The sequence below is a fragment of the Camelus ferus genome, chromosome X, assembly GCF_009834535.1.
Source record: "Camelus ferus isolate YT-003-E chromosome X, BCGSAC_Cfer_1.0, whole genome shotgun sequence".
Lineage (NCBI taxonomy): Eukaryota > Metazoa > Chordata > Mammalia > Artiodactyla > Camelidae > Camelus > Camelus ferus.
Genome location: NC_045732.1, coordinates 52,741,577 through 52,760,742, shown reverse-complemented (window position 1 = coordinate 52,760,742; position 19,166 = coordinate 52,741,577). Strand labels below are relative to the sequence as shown.

Genomic DNA, 19,166 nt, shown 5'->3' with positions numbered 1-19,166 from the left:
CTTTTATCTTTCTTCCCCTTCTGAGTCCCCTATTATGCAAAGATTGGTATGCTTTATATTATCCCATAGGTCCCTTATTCTATTTTCACTTGTTTTTATTTGTTTATCTTGTTGCTCTTCTGATTGGTGCTTTCTATTGTCCTGTCTTCTAGGTCAGTTATTCATTCCTCTGCATTATGTAGTCGACTTTGCACAGCCTTTAGGTCATTCCTCATCTCTGTCAATGAGTTTACCCATTCTACTTGGCTCTTCTTTATAGCTTCAATTTCATTTTTGACATATTTTATATCTCTAAACACTATCTCTTTTAGTTCCTTCAGTACTTTGATCACTCCTTTTTTGAAATCTTGATCTAGTAGGCTATCGATGTCTATTTCATTGATCATTCTTTCAGGGGATTTCTCTTGTTCTTTTAATTGGGAGTCGTTTCTCTGCTTCTTCATCTTGTTCATACCTCTCTTGCACTGAGGTTTATGGAGTATCAGATATCTATTGTCCTTAAAGAGTTTATCTATGTAATGCTTATGTTGGAATAAGACTTAGGAAAAAAATAGAAAGAGAGAGAGAATTTTAAAAGAAGGGAGAAAAAAAGGTTTGAAAACAGTGTATAATGAATAATAGAAGAGCAAGTTGAAGCAGAATAGCAATTGGGTTGAGACGTCCTTTAAAAACCTTTATAAAAAGCAGAAAAGAGGAAAAGATGTATTTGAAACCTGTGTATAATCAACAACAGGACATCAAAACCAAGAGAAATAAAAACGAATTAAGAAGTAAAAATTAAAGGGTAATAGAAAATAGAGCTGGTAAAAACAGATTTAAAAAAAAAAGGGGGAGGGTGTCAGTGTTCTCCTGGAGACTGTGTTTTTAATGTGATGTCTTTCTGTCTTTGTCCTGTTTTGGAACCTCAGTTTGCTGTTTCCAGAGGCCCTCGTTTGGCGCCCTCGTCTCTGCTGCTCCCAGTGCCTGTCGGCAAGCAGATCGCGCCTCCTCCCAAAACTGGGTCAGGTGCAGCTCTCCTTTGCTGTAGGTGGGCGGGTCACTGCCCCTCCAGATGCTGCAGTCAGATGTTGCAGATTGGCCATGTAGGAGGGCATGGTCACACCCCCTCCCAGCACTGTGGTCAGGGCTGCGTTCCTGCCCGAAATTTGGGGGGCAGCCCTCCCTCTCCTGGCGCCAGTCACTCCATTGCTCTGTGCCACTGCACCCTCCGACTCAAGTTGGCACTCCTCAGGCAGGCTCAGGGAAGACCGAGGAACTGTCTTGTCCCTGCTCCAGGCCAGATCCCATCTCCTTGTTTGTCTTGGCAGAGCAAGTTCTCTGAGGGACCAGGATGGAAGGATCCTATCTGCCTCGGGCTTTAGACAAGTCTCCGTCTGGCCTTTGAGGCTGCTAAGTCCTTAAGTGTGGATGCAGGTTTCACTCCCGCCCCCGCCTAGGTGCTAAGTGCCTGAGGATATGGCGGCTGTGCCTGAGCCCCACCTCTCTTCACCCAAAAACTTTCTGTGGGCTTTCAGAGATGGGGTTATGCACCCTTCCCCCTCAGGGCACATCAACCTTGTTGTTTTATGGAAGGCCCAGGTTGTTCTGCCCTGTGAACCCACAGCTATGGCACACAACCCCCTGCAGTCCCCCGGGGCTGCCTCAGTGCAGCTGCCTCCATTTTCTGCCCAGCTTGGGCAGCCTGGCCCTGCCCCCAGCTGCTGGCCTGCATCTCGGGCTAGGTGTCACGGGGACCCTCTGTGCCCCTTTAACTTAGTTCTGTCCATCAAGGGCTGGTCTGTACAGATCCACACCTCGGAGTCTCCACCTCTGTCCCACTGGCTCTCAGTTGGAGAAGGGAGACCCAGCGAAGGAGCGCAAGGCCTCCTTTGCTGCTGCATCCCCGTGGGATCAGTCCCACAGTGTTTTGTCTTTTCTTCTGTCTTTTTTCCTTTTCTCCTACCAGATTTTTGGTTTCTCTATCTTTTGAAGAGGATGATGTTCTGTCAGAGTTCTGCAAGTGCTCTGGTTGGCCGAGTGGGACTGTGGATGTGAGTCTTGGTGCATTTGTGGGAGGGGGTGAGCTACGAGCATCCTTCTACTCCACCATCTTGGCCTCCTCCTCTGTCAGTATTTATTTTATACATTTATGATCAGTGATGTTGAGTTTATATACGTTTATAATTATCATATCTTCCTGGTGAGTTGACCTTTTATCATTTTATAGCATCCTTCTTAATCTCTTATAACCATTTTTTTACTTGAAGTCTATTATGTCTAATAAAAACTTAGCCACCCCTGCTCTCTTTTGGTTCCCATTTGGATGCAATATAATCTTCCATCCTGTAATGTTTACTCGGTGTGTGTGCTTGCATCTAATGTGAGTATCTTGAAGACAGAAAATGGTTTTATCCATTCAGATACTCATTTCTTTTTCAGTAGGCAATTTGATAAATGTTCATGTAAATTAATTATTAATAGGAAAGATTTACTCTTGTCATTATTGTTTTTTAAAAACTTTCTGTAGTTCTTTTTTTCCTTTTTCTCCCTTGCTGTTTTCTTTTGTGTTTCACTGATTTATTGTGTTGATATACTTTGAATTTTTCTCATATTATTTTGTGTAATTTCATAGGGTTTTTCTTTGTGGTTCACATGGAGCTTGCAGAAAATATCTCCGTGTTATAGAAATGCATTTTAAGCTGATAAAAACTGACCTTCAATTGCATGGAAAACCTCTACACTTTTACATACCCACTCGACACAAATGCCTCATGTTTTGGGTGTCACAATATAAACCTATTTATGCTATGTATTTATTAACATATTTTAGTTATTTTTATTTTAATATTTTATCTTTTAATTTTTACCAGAATTGAAATTGTTTATCTACCACTATTACAGTAATAAAGTATTCTCTATTTGTCTATATATTGACCTTTACCATTGAGCATTATATTTTCATATTATTTTATGGTGCTGTTTAGCATGATTTTATTTCAACTTAAAGAACTTCCTTTGGCATTTTATGTAAGTCAGGTCTAGTGGTGATGACCTCCCTCAACTTTTACTTTTCTGGAAAAGTCTTTATATCTCCTTCCTTAAATGAAAGACGTTTTTGCCATGTATATTTTCTTGGTTGACAGCTTTTTTTTTTTTTTTTTCTTTCAGCACTTTGAATATATTATTCCACTCCCTCTGGTCTGAAACTTTTCTACTGAAAAATCTTCTCATGATTTTATGAGGGTTCCTTTGCACATGACAAGTTCTTTTTTTTTTTTTTTAAACATTTTTATTGAGCAATAGTCATTTTACAATGTAGTGTCAAATTCCAGTGTAGAGAACAATTTTTCAGTTATACATGAAAATAAATATATTCATTATCACATTTTTTTCACTCTGAGCTAACACAAGATCTTGTATATATTTCCCTGTGCTACAGTATAATCTTGTTTATCTATTTTGCATATGTCTGTCAGTATCTACACATTTTGAAGTCCCAGTCTGTCCCTTCCCACCCACTGCCACCTTAGCAATCACAAGATTGTAACCTATGTCTATGAGTATGTTTCTGTTTTGTATTTATGTTCTATTTTTTTTTTAGATTCCACATATGAGCGATCTCATATGGTATTTTTCTTTCTCTTTCTGGCTTACTTCACTTAGAATGACATTCTCCAGGGACATCCATGTTGCTGCAAATGGCGTTATGTTGTCATTTTTATGGCTGAATAGTATTCCATTGTATAAATATCTTTTCTCTTGTAGCTTTCAAATTTTTCTTTGTCTTTGAGTTTTGACAACTTGAGTATAACATGCCTACATGTGGATTTCTCCAAAGAAGTCATATTTGATATCTTTTAGAATTCTTTGATCTGGGTATTAATTTTCTTCTGCAGATTTGGGAAGATTTTTAGGTACTACCACTTTGAATATACTTTCTGATTATTTCTCTCTTCTGAGACTCTCAAAAGCATTTACAGCCATTCCACAGTATCCACTGGGGAGTGGTTCCAGGACCTCCAGCAGATACCAAAATTTACAGATGCTCAAATTCCCTATATGAAGTAATATAGTATTTGCTTATAACCTATGTACATATTCCTGTATAATTTAAATCATCTCTAGCTTACTTATAATATGTAATACAATCAAATGTTATTTTAAACAGTTGAAAATATAATGTAAATGCTATGTAAATGATTGTTTCCACATGGCAAATACAAGTTTTAACTTTTGAAGCTTTCTGCAATTTTCTCCCAAATATTTTCAAACTGTGATAAGTTGAATATGCAGATTCAAAATTTATTGATATGAAGGACTGACTATTTTGGTCTCCTCAATGGTGTCCCAAAAGTTCCTTAAGCTTTCTTAACTCTTTTTTATTCTGAATTTTCTCCTGACCTGATTATTTCCAATGGCTTATCTTTGTATTCTTTTCTGCCTGCTTTAGTCTACTGTTGAACCTCTCTAGTGAATTTTTCAGTTCAGTTTTTGTATATTTTCAGCTCCAAGATTTCTGCTTGTCCTTTTCAAAATTTTCTGTCTCTACTGAAATTTTTAATTTGTTCCCATATGTCCCCCTGAGTTCATGGACTATTTTTTTTGACAATCATTTTGAATTGTCCTCCAGGTTATAATTACATTACCATTTCATTAGGGTCAGTGTTCTGTTTGGTTTTTTGTTTGTTTGTTTGTTTGTTTGTTTGTTTGTTTGTTTGTTTGGATCATGTCTTCCTGTTTCTTTACTATCCTTGAATCTTTGTGTCGGTACTTATACATCAGAAAAATACACCACCTCTCCCAGTCTTCACGGATTGGCCTCACACAGGAGAAATCTTTCACAAAACAATCTGGCCAGAGTTTCTGTGGGCTTCTGAAAACTTCATGCTGGTGGTAGCAGAGCCAAGATGGTGTAGTAGAGAGACTCACAGCTTGCCCTCTCCCATAAATACACCAATAATTACATCTACAAACCCATTGAATTGCACAGAATACCTACTGAACTCTGTCAGAGTATCTCTCATTTCAACTACAAGAGGACTCTCACAAAGTATGGTAACAAAAATAGGAAAAAAGAAAAAATCAGTGCAGAACTGGTCCTGCAGGGAGGGAGCGAGTGGCATAGAAGAAAGGCACCTGCATGTTGGGACACCACCTTTCCAGGCAGGAGGTCAGCAGGGACGGAAGGGGAGCTTTAGAGACTCAGAGCAGAAAGTGACAACTGCTTGGCAGACATAACTAAGGGAAACTGCCATGGAGGGTCCCTGCAATCCCCAGTCTTAAATGTGAGCAGGAAAGGATGAGCCAGGACAGGCTGCTGGAGTTTGGTGAGGAGACCAAGCAGAAGGCTGGGACCCAATGCACAGAAGCAGCCTCAGGGGACTGGAGGGCAGTATGAACTTTGGCTAGGGATGTATGTGTAACAGAATAGCCTAGGACCCCCATAAAAAAAGCAGCACTGTAGGTGTGGGTGGGGACGGGCACAACACAGCTGTGTCTTAGCCACTTTCTCAGCTTGGCTCCATTGTTGGTGTGTTCTCCCAAGAAGAGTAGTGGGGCTCAGTCATACCCATCACTACTTCAGGGAGGCAGGGCTGAAGGCTGAATCTATACCTTGTGGCCCTGCAACTTCTCTGGAGGGACTGAGACTTATTTAAAGCCCTGAGCAGAGAGGGAAGATTTGCTTTCTCTGGACCCTTTGTGGACTTATGCCTCTGGGACAAATTGGCAGTAAACAGAGTTCTGACTCATGGAGAGGGTGAGTATGGATATTTAAAATAGGCCAACTTACTTTACTGTAAGTGGAGGTGGAGCTGGGGTCTGTGCCAACCCTGTGGCATACCACAGATTCAAGTGTGTGAATGCATGCTTGCTAAGGCATGTCCTAGTGCCTGACATTGACAGATCTGCCCTGGTGGTTCCTCGGGCTCAAATACAGGGACATCAGAGCAAGTGGCCTACATTTCTGCAGCTAAGGTGGGGACAAAGGCAGCATCAACAAAGAGTACCATGTAAGCCTGCATAGCAAGTGACAGACAACACCAGAGAAGGCACTTCCTAGTGGATATCTCTTGCCTACTCTTCTTCCCAGCTGAAGCACTCTAACCCTGACTACTATGCACCACAGGTCAAAATTGGGTCTAGAAACCTCTACTCCAGCAACAGGTTGAGGCAACCAGTCCCCTGTCAAGGCTGTGACAACTAGAGAACAAAAAAGGAGACTGACTCAACAACAACAATCAGGGCAGGCTCTGACAACAACACCAACCACACCCCAGTCAAAGAAATAGCAGTCAACACTCATGGAAGAAAGACTTGGCAGCCATCCATACTAAGAACAGCCATTGCATCAAAACTATTAGATGCACGCAGTCTGCACAAGAATGCTCCCACTTTAAATAAAAACAAACAAAAAATAAAACAGCCCTTCAAGAACACAGTAGATAACTGATACTCCTAAATCCATAGAGCCAGAGAAATATAAGTAAAATGAAGAAACACAGGAACTACGTGCATTAAAATAACAAGAGAAATCCCCTGAAAGAATGATCAATGAAGTAGACCTCGATAGTCTACTAGATCATGACTTCAAAAAGGGAATGAGCAATGCAGTCAAGGAACTAAAAGAGATTATCAATAGAGACAGAGAATACTTTAAAAAGGAAATTGAAACTCTAAAGAAGAGCCAATTAAAAAAGGAAAACTCAATGACTGAGATAAGAGCCAAGCTAAAGGCAGTCAAAAGCAGACTAGATAATGCAGAAGAACAAATAAATGACTTAGAAGACAGGATAACAGAAGTCACTCAATCAGAATGACAGAAAAGCAAATAAAAATCAATGAAAGCAATATAAGGGACCCATGGAATAATATAAAATTTGTCAACCTACATATAATAAGAGTTCCAGAAGGAGAAGAAGTAGAAAAGGGGATTGAAAAGATATTTGAAGAAATGATTGAAAATTTTCAAACCTAAAGAAGGAAATGGATATCCAAGTACAGGAGGCACGGAGGGTCCCAAATAAGAAGAACCCAAACAGACCTGCATCAAGACATGTTATAATTAAGATGGCTAAAGTTAAAGATAAAGAAAGGATTCTAAAGGCAGTAAAAAAAAATAGACTTAGTTACAAGGGAACTCCCATAAGGCTTTCACCTGATTTCTCTACACAAACACTGTTGGCCAGAAGGCAGTGGCAACATATATACAAAGTCCTTAATGAGAAAAAAACTGCAACCTAGAATACTCTCTCTGGCAAGACTATCCTTTAGAGTATAAGGAGAGATAAGCAATTTCACAGATAAGCAAAAACTAAAAGAATTCAGCAATGCTAAACCTATGCTAAAAGAAATATTGAGAAGTCTATTCTATCTAGAAAAGAAACAGGAAGATACAGAAATGAGAAAACCATAATTGGAAATGCAATAACTACAGTGAATTGCAAGAGAATAAACATGGAGTTGTAAAACAAATAAAAATAAAAATTATCAAAATCATAAAATGTGGGAGAGGGGAGCAAAAAAATATAGTTTTTTTCTCTCTCATATTTTTCTTTTCTTTATTTTTTTTTTTGCTTCATTCTTTTTATGGTGTGTTTTAGCCTACATGACCATCAGTCTAAAGCAAACAGATATAGTAAGGGATTAATATACTTGAAAAACAGGGTAATGACAAATAAAAAGCATACAATGGAGTCACAAAACCCAAGAAGAAACCAAGTTAATACAAAAAAATTATCAAACCACAGAAATAAAAACAAAAAGGAAAAGAAAGAAACAAAGAAGAAATACCAAATCTACTGGAAAACAAAATTCAAAATGGCTATAAACACGTATCTATCAATAATTACTATAAATGTCAATGGACTGAATGCTCCAATCAAAAAGCATGGTGTGGAAGATTGATAATAAAGCAAAAGCCTACAATATGCTGCCTACAAGAGACCCATTTTAGAGTGAACTAGACACATAGATTGAAAGTGAGAAGATGGAGAAAGATATTTCATGCAAATGGAAATGACAAGAAAGCAGGAAGTAGCAATACTCAAAAATTCATGCTAGCCCAAACTGTCGTCTTTGTTCATAGCAGTCCCCAGATCCCTAGACATCTAAAGTATGTAGAGCCTCATCAGAACTCCAAGACAGTTTAGACAGAGGCCAGATCCTTGGGCAACTCCCCCAAAAGCTAAAACATGATGCAAAGTTCAAGTTCAACTCTTCCTCCCTTAACAGTTTCTTGATGCTGGAGATTTTTGCCTTCTCGCTCTACATTGAGCTGTAGTGAGGATCTGTGGTGAGTCCCTGAATGCTAAGCAAACCACTGCCTTTGTTTTTTGCAGTCCCCAAGGGATTAGAATGTTATGTTCTCCATCAGGGCTCCAAGACAGAAAAGACTGAATCCAGTATTCCAGGCAGTACCTGGAAAACTTGAATGTTTGGTGTGTGTTCTAAATCTTTTTATTCTCAGTAAGAAGCTAGAAACTGAGGTTTCCTCTTTATCATATGGCACTGTGACAGGAGTGGGAATTACGAGTAAGGGTTATCTCCAATTTTAATACAAGTTTTAATGTGGCTGGTTTTGCACTCACCCAGGGTGCAGGAACCTCTCAATTAGTTCCTTGATGTCTCATGAAATGAATTTATCTATCTATTGTTGTTGACTTGGTGTATCTGTAGTAAAAAGAGAGTCCAGGGTTTCATATTCACCAATTACTAAAGTCAATCTCAAAGTATCTTCTAATATTCCTTATTATTTCTTAATTGGCCCATTTGTTATCTCAAGTGATATTGTTTAATTTTAGAAAACATTTAAATTTTCCAAATTTGAGATGGATATTTATTCCTAATTTCATTCCACTGTTTTAAGAGAACATAATTTGTGTTGTATCAATCACTTTAAATTCATTGAGGTATTTCTTACAGCCTAAGATGACTTTTACCCAGGAGAATACTTTATGTGAATTTGTGAAGAATATGCATCATTCTGCTGTTGCATGGAGAATTCTACAGTTGTATTTTGGGTCTAGTTTGTTCATAGTGGTGTTCATGTCTTCTATATACTTGCTTATTTCTTGTCTTTTTGTTCCACGTATTAATGAAGATGAAATATTGAATTATCCAAATATTATTGCCGAATTACTTATTTCTCCCTTCAGTTCAGGCAGTTTTTGCATTGTGTAATTTGCGGCTCTATTGTTAGGTGCATATATATGTATAATTTAAGGTATATCTGTTGGATACACCATTTTATCATAAATTTTACCTATTTATCTCTATTAATATATTTGATTTAAAGTCTGCTTTATATGATATTAATATAGCCACTGCAGTTCTTTTATGCTTATTTGCACAGTAAAACATTTGCCATCATTTCACTTTCACTACATTTATATATTTGAATCAAATTTGTCTCCTGTAGCCAAAACATAGATGGCTCTTTTTAAAAAAAAATCTGGAAATCTCTGCTTTTTATTATATTGTCTAATCCATATATATTTAATATTATTACTGACAGAATTGACTTTTATATCTTCTGCTTTGTTTTTTTTTCTATATGTTTGTCATTTTCTTCCTCTATTCTTTTCTAATGTTTTATTCTGTCTCAAGTAAATATTTTAGTGTAACATTTTACTTCTTTTAATGATATTTTATTATACTTTCTGAGTTACATTCTTAGTGATTGCTCTAGGGCCTGAAATAAACACACTATCTTCTGAGAACTCCTTCAGATTTATACTGACTAAATTACAGTGAAATATAGACATTTTACATTTATATAGTTCCATTCTCTCCCCTCTATTTTTAGTTGTATTAGTGTCATACCTACTACTTATATATACATTACAAAATCCACAGTACATTATTATAACTGTTACTTTGTATACTCTTAGATCCTATAAAGAGTTGACTGAAAAAAGGTAAACAAGTAATATTTGCAGAATGTTATATTAACCTTCTTATTTAACCTTTCTGATTGTCTTCACTTATTCCTATAGAATTCAATTACTGTCTGTTATTTCCTTCAATACAGTGTTTTTTTCCTCAACTGCTTCCTTTGTGCAGTTCTTGTCAAATATATTATATTTCCATAATTTGTAGGCCCTAAAACACAATTATATTCTTGTTTAAACAGTTAATTTTTAATCAGTTATAGAAAATTATGAAAAAATTAATATTTATACCATCTTTTTTAAAATTTTCATGTAGATTTAAATTACTCTATGTGGCCATTTATTTTCAATCTGAAGAGTTTCTTTGTTTTTTTTTAAGGCAGGTATATAAGCAATTAATTATCACCTTTGGGTTATCTAGAATTGTCTTTAAAACACTTTCATTTTGAAAAATCCTTTCATTAGGTATAAGATTCTTGGTGGAATTATTTTTCATTAAATGCTTTAAATATATATGTCATCCCACTTTTCCTAGCTTCCATTGTTTCTTATGAGATATGAGATGTTATGATTGTTGGGGTTACCTTGTATTTGCAAGTTTTTTCCTTGCTGAATTCAAAATATTCCCTTTGGCATTGTCTTTCAACATTTTTACTGTGATGTATCTGAGTGTGAATCTTCCTCTCTGTTCATTTTACTTGTTTTTCTTAGTTATATAGATTTTTTTCACCAAATTTGGAATTTTCAGCCATTAGTTATTTGAATATTTTGTCTATCCCATTATCCCTTTAAAATTCTGTCACTCTAATTACATATATATGTATGCAATCAATGGCATCTTATATCTTTTTGAAGCTGTGTTTGTATTTTCTATTATTTTCCTCCCTGTTCTTCAGAATGAATAACCTGTATCAATTAGTTCACTAATTATTTCTTCTGCTAGCTCATATCTACTGCTGAGCCCTTTTACTATTTTTTCTCATTTCAGTTATTGTACTTTTAAACTCCCAAGTGTCCATTTTGGATCTTCTTAAAAACATTTTAATTTCTATATTAATATTTCTATTTTAAAGAGAATGGCTTCATATCTTCTTTTATTCTTTAAGTGCTATTTCCTGTAGTTTTGTGAACATACTCACAGTAGTTTCTTCGAGAGATAGTTTATACTACATGTCCTGCTCCTGCGTTTGTGGCACTATTTCTTGTTTCTTTGAATGTTTCGAATTTGCTTTGAAAAGCGGACATTTTAAATAATATAATGTAGCTTATCTGGATGCTGACACACCCCTGGTTGTTTTATTATTTTCCTTGTCATTTATTTGTTTAATCTCCTTGATGAAAAGTTCTATGAAGTATATTTCCTCCATAATGTAAAGTCATTGATGTCCCTGCTCAGATATCGTTTCCATCATTTTTGCCTTTTTGCCTAACTACATAGATATTCTCTCTTGGTTGGCATAAGCCACATAATGTCCAAGATTCTGCTTAAGAGAAACATCCAAAAATCATTTTTCCAGAAAATAAATGAGAAAATGGACATAAACTATTAAAATATACTTATTTATATATGTGGAAATGAAACAAGCACTTGCAGGATTCTGAAGAGAATTTATTCCATAGAAATAGCTTAATCTCTGTAACAACAATTATTTTGTTACCTTTTATGTTACTTTATTGTCCTATTCCCATCCCAAGCACTCAAGCTTTACAATATCCTTTAATACAAATAGCTCAAAATCACAGTGAAAATCATCAGCCTGGTAGCCACCACAATGAAAGAACTGGCTTTGACCTCCTTCAAATCCCCATTACCAGAGATTGTCACTACCTGCCACTTTTGATAAGTCAGTGGAAGACCACATTTGAAAGATTATCTTTATTGATATTACTTATCTTACTCTGTGTGGAAAGGTTTCGTTGGTTGAAAATATTAAGAATAATTGTTTAAATTCACTGCTACCTGAAGCAGTGGGGAAAACTGGAGTAAACAGTAGGATATAGAAATCTTGAAACTAAATCTAGGGGAAAATATGGGATGTCCATAAAAGCCTTGAAATTATATGACACATTTCTGATATTTATATCTATGCACATGCAAAGAACAGTATGCTATCCCAAGATATGGTACATATTTAATAAATAATTGAGAAGTCCCTCAGATCCAATTTTGAACAATAGGTGGGTTGATATGCAATTAGGAAATGAAGATAAAGTTAAAGTTGTCAGTGTTGGGATTAATGTTGTAAGTATGCTATGACATCTACACAGAAGCCATCAACAAAAACTTGGAAACTTATTAGCTTCAAAATTTAAGAAAAGGTCTCTACAAGCTTTAGCTTGAAAGTAAGCTGAATAGAGGTATTGTTGGCCACAAATTACAAAGAATACAGACTTTACAAAATTATTTCAGAAATGTTACTAAAAAATAACAACTAACACAACAAATAGAAACAGTAACAAACCCTGAGGAGGGGAAATTCTGATTTCCATATTTGCCACATTATTTATTTTAAATATCCACCTTTCAAGAATATAACAAAACATGCAAAACAACAAGAATATATGGCCCATAGACAGGAAATAATGTGGTTGACATAAACTGTCACCAGGGATGCTCAGATGTTGAACTTACTAGACAAAGATATTGAATCAGCTCTTATTAGTATGTTCCAAAAGCTAAAGTAAACCATGTGTGAAAAACATATACAAGTATGAGATTCATATTTCACCACTTAAGGAATATCAATAAAAATATAAATTATAAAAAAGAAATAGAAAATATAAAGGTAAAAAAATTAATAAGTGAAATAAAACACTTATTAGAAGACCAAAAGATGATTTGAGATGACAGATGAATCAGTAAACTTAAAGATAAAGTAATTGAGATCACTGAGTAAGAGAAACAGGGAAAAAAGAATTTAATAAAAGGAACAGAGTCTCAGATCAGTGGGACCCATCAAGCATGCCAACCTACAAATAATAGGGGTCAAGAAAGAGACATAGAAAAAGGCAAAAAAAAAACTTATATAAACAATAACTAACTCCTCAAATTTAATAAAAAAAATAGAAGTCTATATATCAAAGAAGTTCAATGAATTCTAGTTAAGATGAACTTATAGGTATCCTACACTTGTATAAATCATAAAAGAACAGTCTAAAGCCAGAGACAAAGAAATAATCTTGAAAGCACCAAGACAAAAGTGTCATCATATATAATGGATCCTCAGTAAGATTAATAGCAGACTTATCTTCAGAAAGAATGGAAACCTGGGAGACATCAAGATGGCAGAGTAGGAGGATTCTGGACTCACCTCCCATCATGAACACATCAAAACTACAATTGCAAAGTGTGACACTAACTGAAATTGACCTGGGGAGTAGCAGAACAGCTCTTCTACAATCAAGGTTGTAAAAAAATATTTATACATAGTAGAGTAGGAAAGGAGAAGTAATATCATCAGGTCCTGACCTCCTTATGTGGGACACAGAAGAGGAGAGAGATATCACATGCTTGGGGATCCTTCTTGAGGAGCAAGGGATTTGATTCCCATGTTAGACACCTCAACTCTGGGGTCTGACATGGGAAAGGCAAGCCTCCTTAACTGTTTGAAAACCAATGGAGTTTATATGAGGGCTAAAAGAACCTGAGGTTCTGCTCTTGAATGCATGCACAGATATGCTTACTCTGGTTATAGCAGGACAGCAGTAGACTGAAAAACCTTGAAGCTCTGGTTGGCTTGCCAGAACTTCTGAAGTGTGAACCCCAGACTTTACAAGATGCCTGCACCAGCACCATTTGTTCTGGTGCTCATCTCCATTAGGGCAGAAGCTACAGTTGCAGATGAGAGTATGCAAACCTAGAAGAAATGAAACAAGCTCAGACCCAACCATGCCTTTGATCAGGGCTGAGACAGCCATTTCCAGAATGTGTGTCACTGCTCACATTTAGGAGTGAAAATAGCTCAAGGGTAGAGACAGCCATTTTCAACAGAAGCAAAACCAGCTCAGTAATGTAGCACCAACAGCAGGGGCACTAAATTAGCTTCTAACCAAGGCATGAACACTGGGATGGGGGAGTAAAATCAGCACAGAAGTGCAACTCCAACCCTTCAGGCCCTGGGCAATTGTCAAATCAAGGCAGAGATTGCCATCATACACATGAGAAACTCAATCCTCTCAGGGCTTCTAGGCTACCAAATATTACCTCAAGAGGGCAATAATGGCCACTGAGCATAGGGGAAGCCCTGGCTAACATGTGACTCTGGCTCTAGCCCAACTAACTCCAGTCATATCTCCAACCAAGATGGTGGCTGCCAGTACACACTGGGGAAGATGCAACCCAAGCTCACTACAGATCCAGCTCTCCACAAAAAGTCACTGGGCACATGAAGACTAGATAAGGATGCTCCCACACAAGGACACCACATCACAACTGGGAAAGGTAACTGTTTCATTTAATTTTATAGGGAAAGAGAAAGTTAAACAAAATGAGAAGACAGAGAAATATGTTTCAATTGAAAGAACAAAGAGAAAATCTGAAAAAATCCAAATGAAATATAGTTAACTTACCTGATAGAGTTCAAAACAATAATAATAAAATGCTAACTAACCTGCGGAAAAGAGCAGATAAACAGTGAGAATTTTAACAAAAAAACAAGAAAATATCAAAAAGAATAAAGCATTGCTGAGGAATACAACAACTAAAATGAAAAATACACTTCAGGGAATTAACTGCAGATTAGGTGATACAGAAGAAAGCGCAAGCAATGAGGAAGATAGAATAACGGAAATCATCCAATCAGAACAGCAAAAAAGAAAAAAATTTTGAAAAGTGAGGATAGTTTAAGATACCTCTAGGACAATATGAAGAATAGAATCTCATTATATGTGGCATTAAAAGGAGAAGAAACAGAGAAAAGGGAATATATATATATATATATATATGTGTGTGTGTGTGTGTGTGTGTGTGTGTACCTTTGATGAAATGATGGCAAAAAATTTCCTGAACCTGAAGGAGGAAACAGATATCTAGGTAAAGGAAGCACAGAGAGTCAAAAACAAGATGAACCAAAACAGACACACATCAAGATGTCATATAATTAAACCAGCAAAAGTTAAAGACAAAAAGAAAATTCTAAAAATAGCAAAAGAAAAACAAAGAATTGTATAAAAAGGAACTTCTATAAGACTAGCAGCTGATTTTGCAGAAGAACCTTCTCAAGTCAGAAGGGAATGGAATGATATATTTAAAGTACTGAAAAGAAAAAAAAAAACTACAACCTAGGATACTATACTCAACAAGGCTATCACTCAGAACTGAAGGAGAAGTAAAGAGTTTATCAGGCAAGTGAAAACTAAACATCATCAATACTAAGCTGATTTAAAGGGTCTTCTTTAAGTGAAAAAGAAAAGGCTACAATAATAAATAAGTAATTTTAAGAAGAATAAAATATCACTGGTAAAGGCAAATATACAGTAAAAGATGTGGCTCAACCACTTAAATAAACTATAATAAAGGATAAAAGGCAAAATTTTAAAATCAACAGTTGAGATAGACACAAAAATGTAAAATATGACATCGAAAATGCAAAACATTGGGGGGGTACTAAAAATGTAGTCTTTAGAAGTTATTTGAACTTAAATGACTATCCTTTTAAAACAAGTAGATACAGTTATAGGTTAACATAACTGAACTACATGGTATAAATATACCACATCTTCTTTATCCAGTCATCTGTTGATGGACTTTTGGGCTTTTCCCATTTCTTAGCTATTGTAAATAGTGCTGTTATGAACATTGGGGTGCAGATGTCTTTTTGAAGTAGGGTTCTTTCTGGATATATGCCCAGGAGCAGGATGACTGGGCCATATGTTAAGTCTATTCCTAGTCTTTTGAGGAATCTCCATACTGTTTTCCAGAGTGGCTGCACCAAACTGCATTCCCACCAGCACTGTAGGAAGGTTCCCTTTTCTCCACACCCTCTCCAGCATTTGTAATTTGTGGACTTTTGAATGATGGCCATTCTGACTGGTTTGAGATGATACCTCATTGTAGTTTTGATTTGCATTTCTCTGATAATTAGTGATGTTCAGCATTTTTTCATGTGCCTAATGATCATTTGTATTTCTTCATTGAAGAATTGCTTGTTTAGATCTTCTGCCCATTTTTGGATTGGGTTGTTTGTTTTTTTCTTATTAAGTCATATGAGCTGCTTATATATTCTGGAGATCAAGCCTTTGTCAGTTTCTTCTTTTGGAAAAATTTTCTCCCATTCCATAGGTTTTCATTTTGTTTTACTTATGGTTTTCTTTGCTGTGCAGGAGCTTGTAAGTTTCATTAGGTCCCACTTGTTTATTCTTGCTTTTATTTCTATTGCTTGGGTAGACTTCCCTAGGAGAACATTTTTGAAATGTATGTCAGATAATGTTTTCTTCTAGGAGGTTTATTGTATCTTGTCTTATGTTTAAGTCTTTCATCCATTTTGAGTTTATTTTTGTGTATGGTGTAAAGGACTGTTCTAGCTTCATTGATTTGCATGCTGCTGTCCAGTTTTTTCAACACCATTTGCTGAAGATGTGGTATATTTATACAATGGAATACTATTCAGCCATAAAATGACAACATAACACCATTTGCAGCAACATGGATGTCCCTGGAGAATGTCATTTTAAGTGAAGTAAGCCAGAAAGAGAAAATTTGTAGATACTGACAGGCATATGTAGAATAAACAAACAAGATTATACTGTATAGCACATGGACATAGAAACAAGATCTTGTGTTAACTCACAGTGAAAAAGAATGTGAAAATGAATATATGTAAGTTCGTGTATAACTGAAAAATTGTGGTCTACACTGGAAATTGATGCAACATTGGAAACTGACTATAACTCAATAAAGAAAAAGACACAAGTGGGCTTTTCTAATGAAAAAGACAGAAAAATAAATAAACAAGCAAACAAACAAACAACATGGTAACCACAAATCAAAAAACTACAATAGATACAAAAGCCAGAGAGAAAGGGATAAAAATATAGCACTAAAGAAAATCCTCAAACCACAAGAAGGGAGACTGAAAGTATAAGAAAATAACAGAGAGGAACTGCAAGAATAACTAGAAATCAAATAAGAAAATGGCAAAATGAACATACCCATCAATGATCACTTGATCAATGATCTCTCCTTGCTACAATGAAACACCAACTGAATGCTAAACAAACATCAAAAAAAGACCAGAACCTAGCCAAAAATATCTTCTGCAACTGGAAACATAAAGAAGGAACCACAGCAGGATTGTAAGAGGGGCATGCTTGTGATATAATTGGACCCCATACCCCTTGGGTGCGTGACCCACAAGCTGAAGGTTTGTTAAGTCACAGAGGCCCTCCCACAGGAGTGAGAGCTCTAAGCCCTACATCAGGCTCCCCAGCTCAGGTCCCACATTGGGAAGAGAAGCAGACCCAAGAACATCTGGTTTTGAAGGCCAAGGGAGCTTTGCTCTGGGAGCCTCACAAGACTGGTGGAAATGGAGACTCCATTCACTTGGGAAGTGTACACAGAAACTCACATGTACCAGCTCCAAGGGCAGAGATAGTGATTTCATAGGAACTGGGGCCAGACCTGACTGCTGGATTTGGAGGGTCTCCTAGGGACATGTAGGATGGCCATAGCTCACTCAGGGGTCATAAAAGCTGGCGGTGGATATTCCAGAATTGTTACTCTACATGAATTTTCCTGGAGGCTGGCATCTTGATTCAATCATTAGCACCAAGACCTAGCCTCACCCAACAGCCTGTAGGGAAGCCTCAAGCCAAACAACCTACAGGGTGAGAACAGAGCCACACCCATCCTCAGACTTCCTAAGCCACAAAGGCCTCTAGACACAGCCCTACTCACCAGAGGTCCAGGACCAAGATTCACCCAGCAGTGGGCAGGCACTGGCTCTTCCTACCAGGAAGCCTGCATAAGCCTCTAGTCCAGCCTCATCCACCAGAAGCAGAAACTAGAAATAAGAAAACAATAATCCCAAGGAAGAGGCCAAGATGGCGGATTAGTAGGATGCTTGTAGCTCACCCTCTCCCACAGGTACAGCAAGACTCACATCCACAGACCCACTCAGCCAACCAGAGCACCTGCTGAACTCCTACAGAACATTGTCCTCTTCAAAAGACAAAGATGCCAAAAATCTGGTAGGAGAAAGGAAAAAATAAAAGATGAAAAATCAAAGCAGTGTGGGACTGGTCCCTCGGGGAGGGAGCGACAAAGGAGGACTGGTGCTCTCATTCGCTGGGTCTCCCCCTCTCCAATGGAGAGGCCACCGAGACAGAGGGGGAGTCTCTGAGGCTCAGATCTATACGGAGCAGCCCTTGACTGACAGAACTAAGTTAAATGGGCACAGAGGGTCCCTGCAACACCCAGCCCGAGACCCGAGCCAGGAGCTGGGGGCCAGGACAGGCTGCCTGAGCCAGGCGGGGGATTGGGTCAGCTGCACTGAGGCAGCCCTGGGGGACTGCAGGGTGCTGCACAACGTGGATGAGTGGGTGCACAGGGCAGGGCAACCTGGGCCCTCCATAAAACAGCATGGCTAATGTGCCCTGGGGGGAAGGATACATACCCCCATCTTTGAAAACCCGTGGAAGGTTTTCGGTGGAGAGGCGGGACTCAGGCACAGCCACCATATCCAGCGCTTGGCATCCAGGTGGGGGCGGGGGTGAAACCTGAATCCGCGCCTAGGGGCTCGGCAGGCTCAAAGGCCAGACAGTGACTTGTTTGCAGCCCAGCCAGATAGGATCCTATGGCCCTGGTGCCTCACAAAGTTTGCGCCACCAGAACAAACAAGGAGCTGAGTTTGGACATGGAGCAGGGGCGGGGCTGTTCCACAGTCTTCCCGGGGCCCGCCTGCAGAGCGCCGACCCAGGGCAGAGCATGCAGCGGCACAGAGCCGTGGAGCGACTGGCAGAGCATGCAGCGTCACAGAGCCGTGGAGCGACTGGTGCCAGGAGACAGCGGGTGGCCCCCCACCTTTCCAGCAGGAACGCTGTGCTGGGGGGAGGGTGCGATCTGCTTGCCGACAGGCACTGGAAACAGCACAGACGAGGGCGCCAACAGAGGGCCTCTGGAAACAGCAAGTCAAGCTCGGGAAACAGGGCAAAGACAGAAAGACTTCTCATTAAGAGCACACAGTCCCCAGGAGAACACCCCCTCCCCCTTTTTTTAACCTGTTTTTACCTGTTGTATTTTCTATTACCTTTTTAATTTTCACTTTTTAAACAATTATATTTAATTGTTTTAATTAAATT

The 19,166-nt window shown here is 38.0% G+C and overlaps 1 long non-coding RNA gene across 1 annotated transcript in view; it reads right to left on the bottom strand.

The window, feature by feature from the left end:
• The window catches only part of LOC116661840, a 19,272-nt gene extending 1,503 nt beyond the window's left edge, over positions 1-17,769 (bottom strand). The window contains exons 1-2 of the long non-coding RNA XR_004317825.1: positions 17,587-17,769; positions 15,364-15,365 (exon numbers count right to left, since the gene is read on the bottom strand). This is a non-coding gene — a long non-coding RNA (uncharacterized LOC116661840). The remainder of the gene's footprint in view (positions 1-15,363; positions 15,366-17,586) is intronic.
• Positions 17,770-19,166: the final 1,397 nt, after the last annotated feature.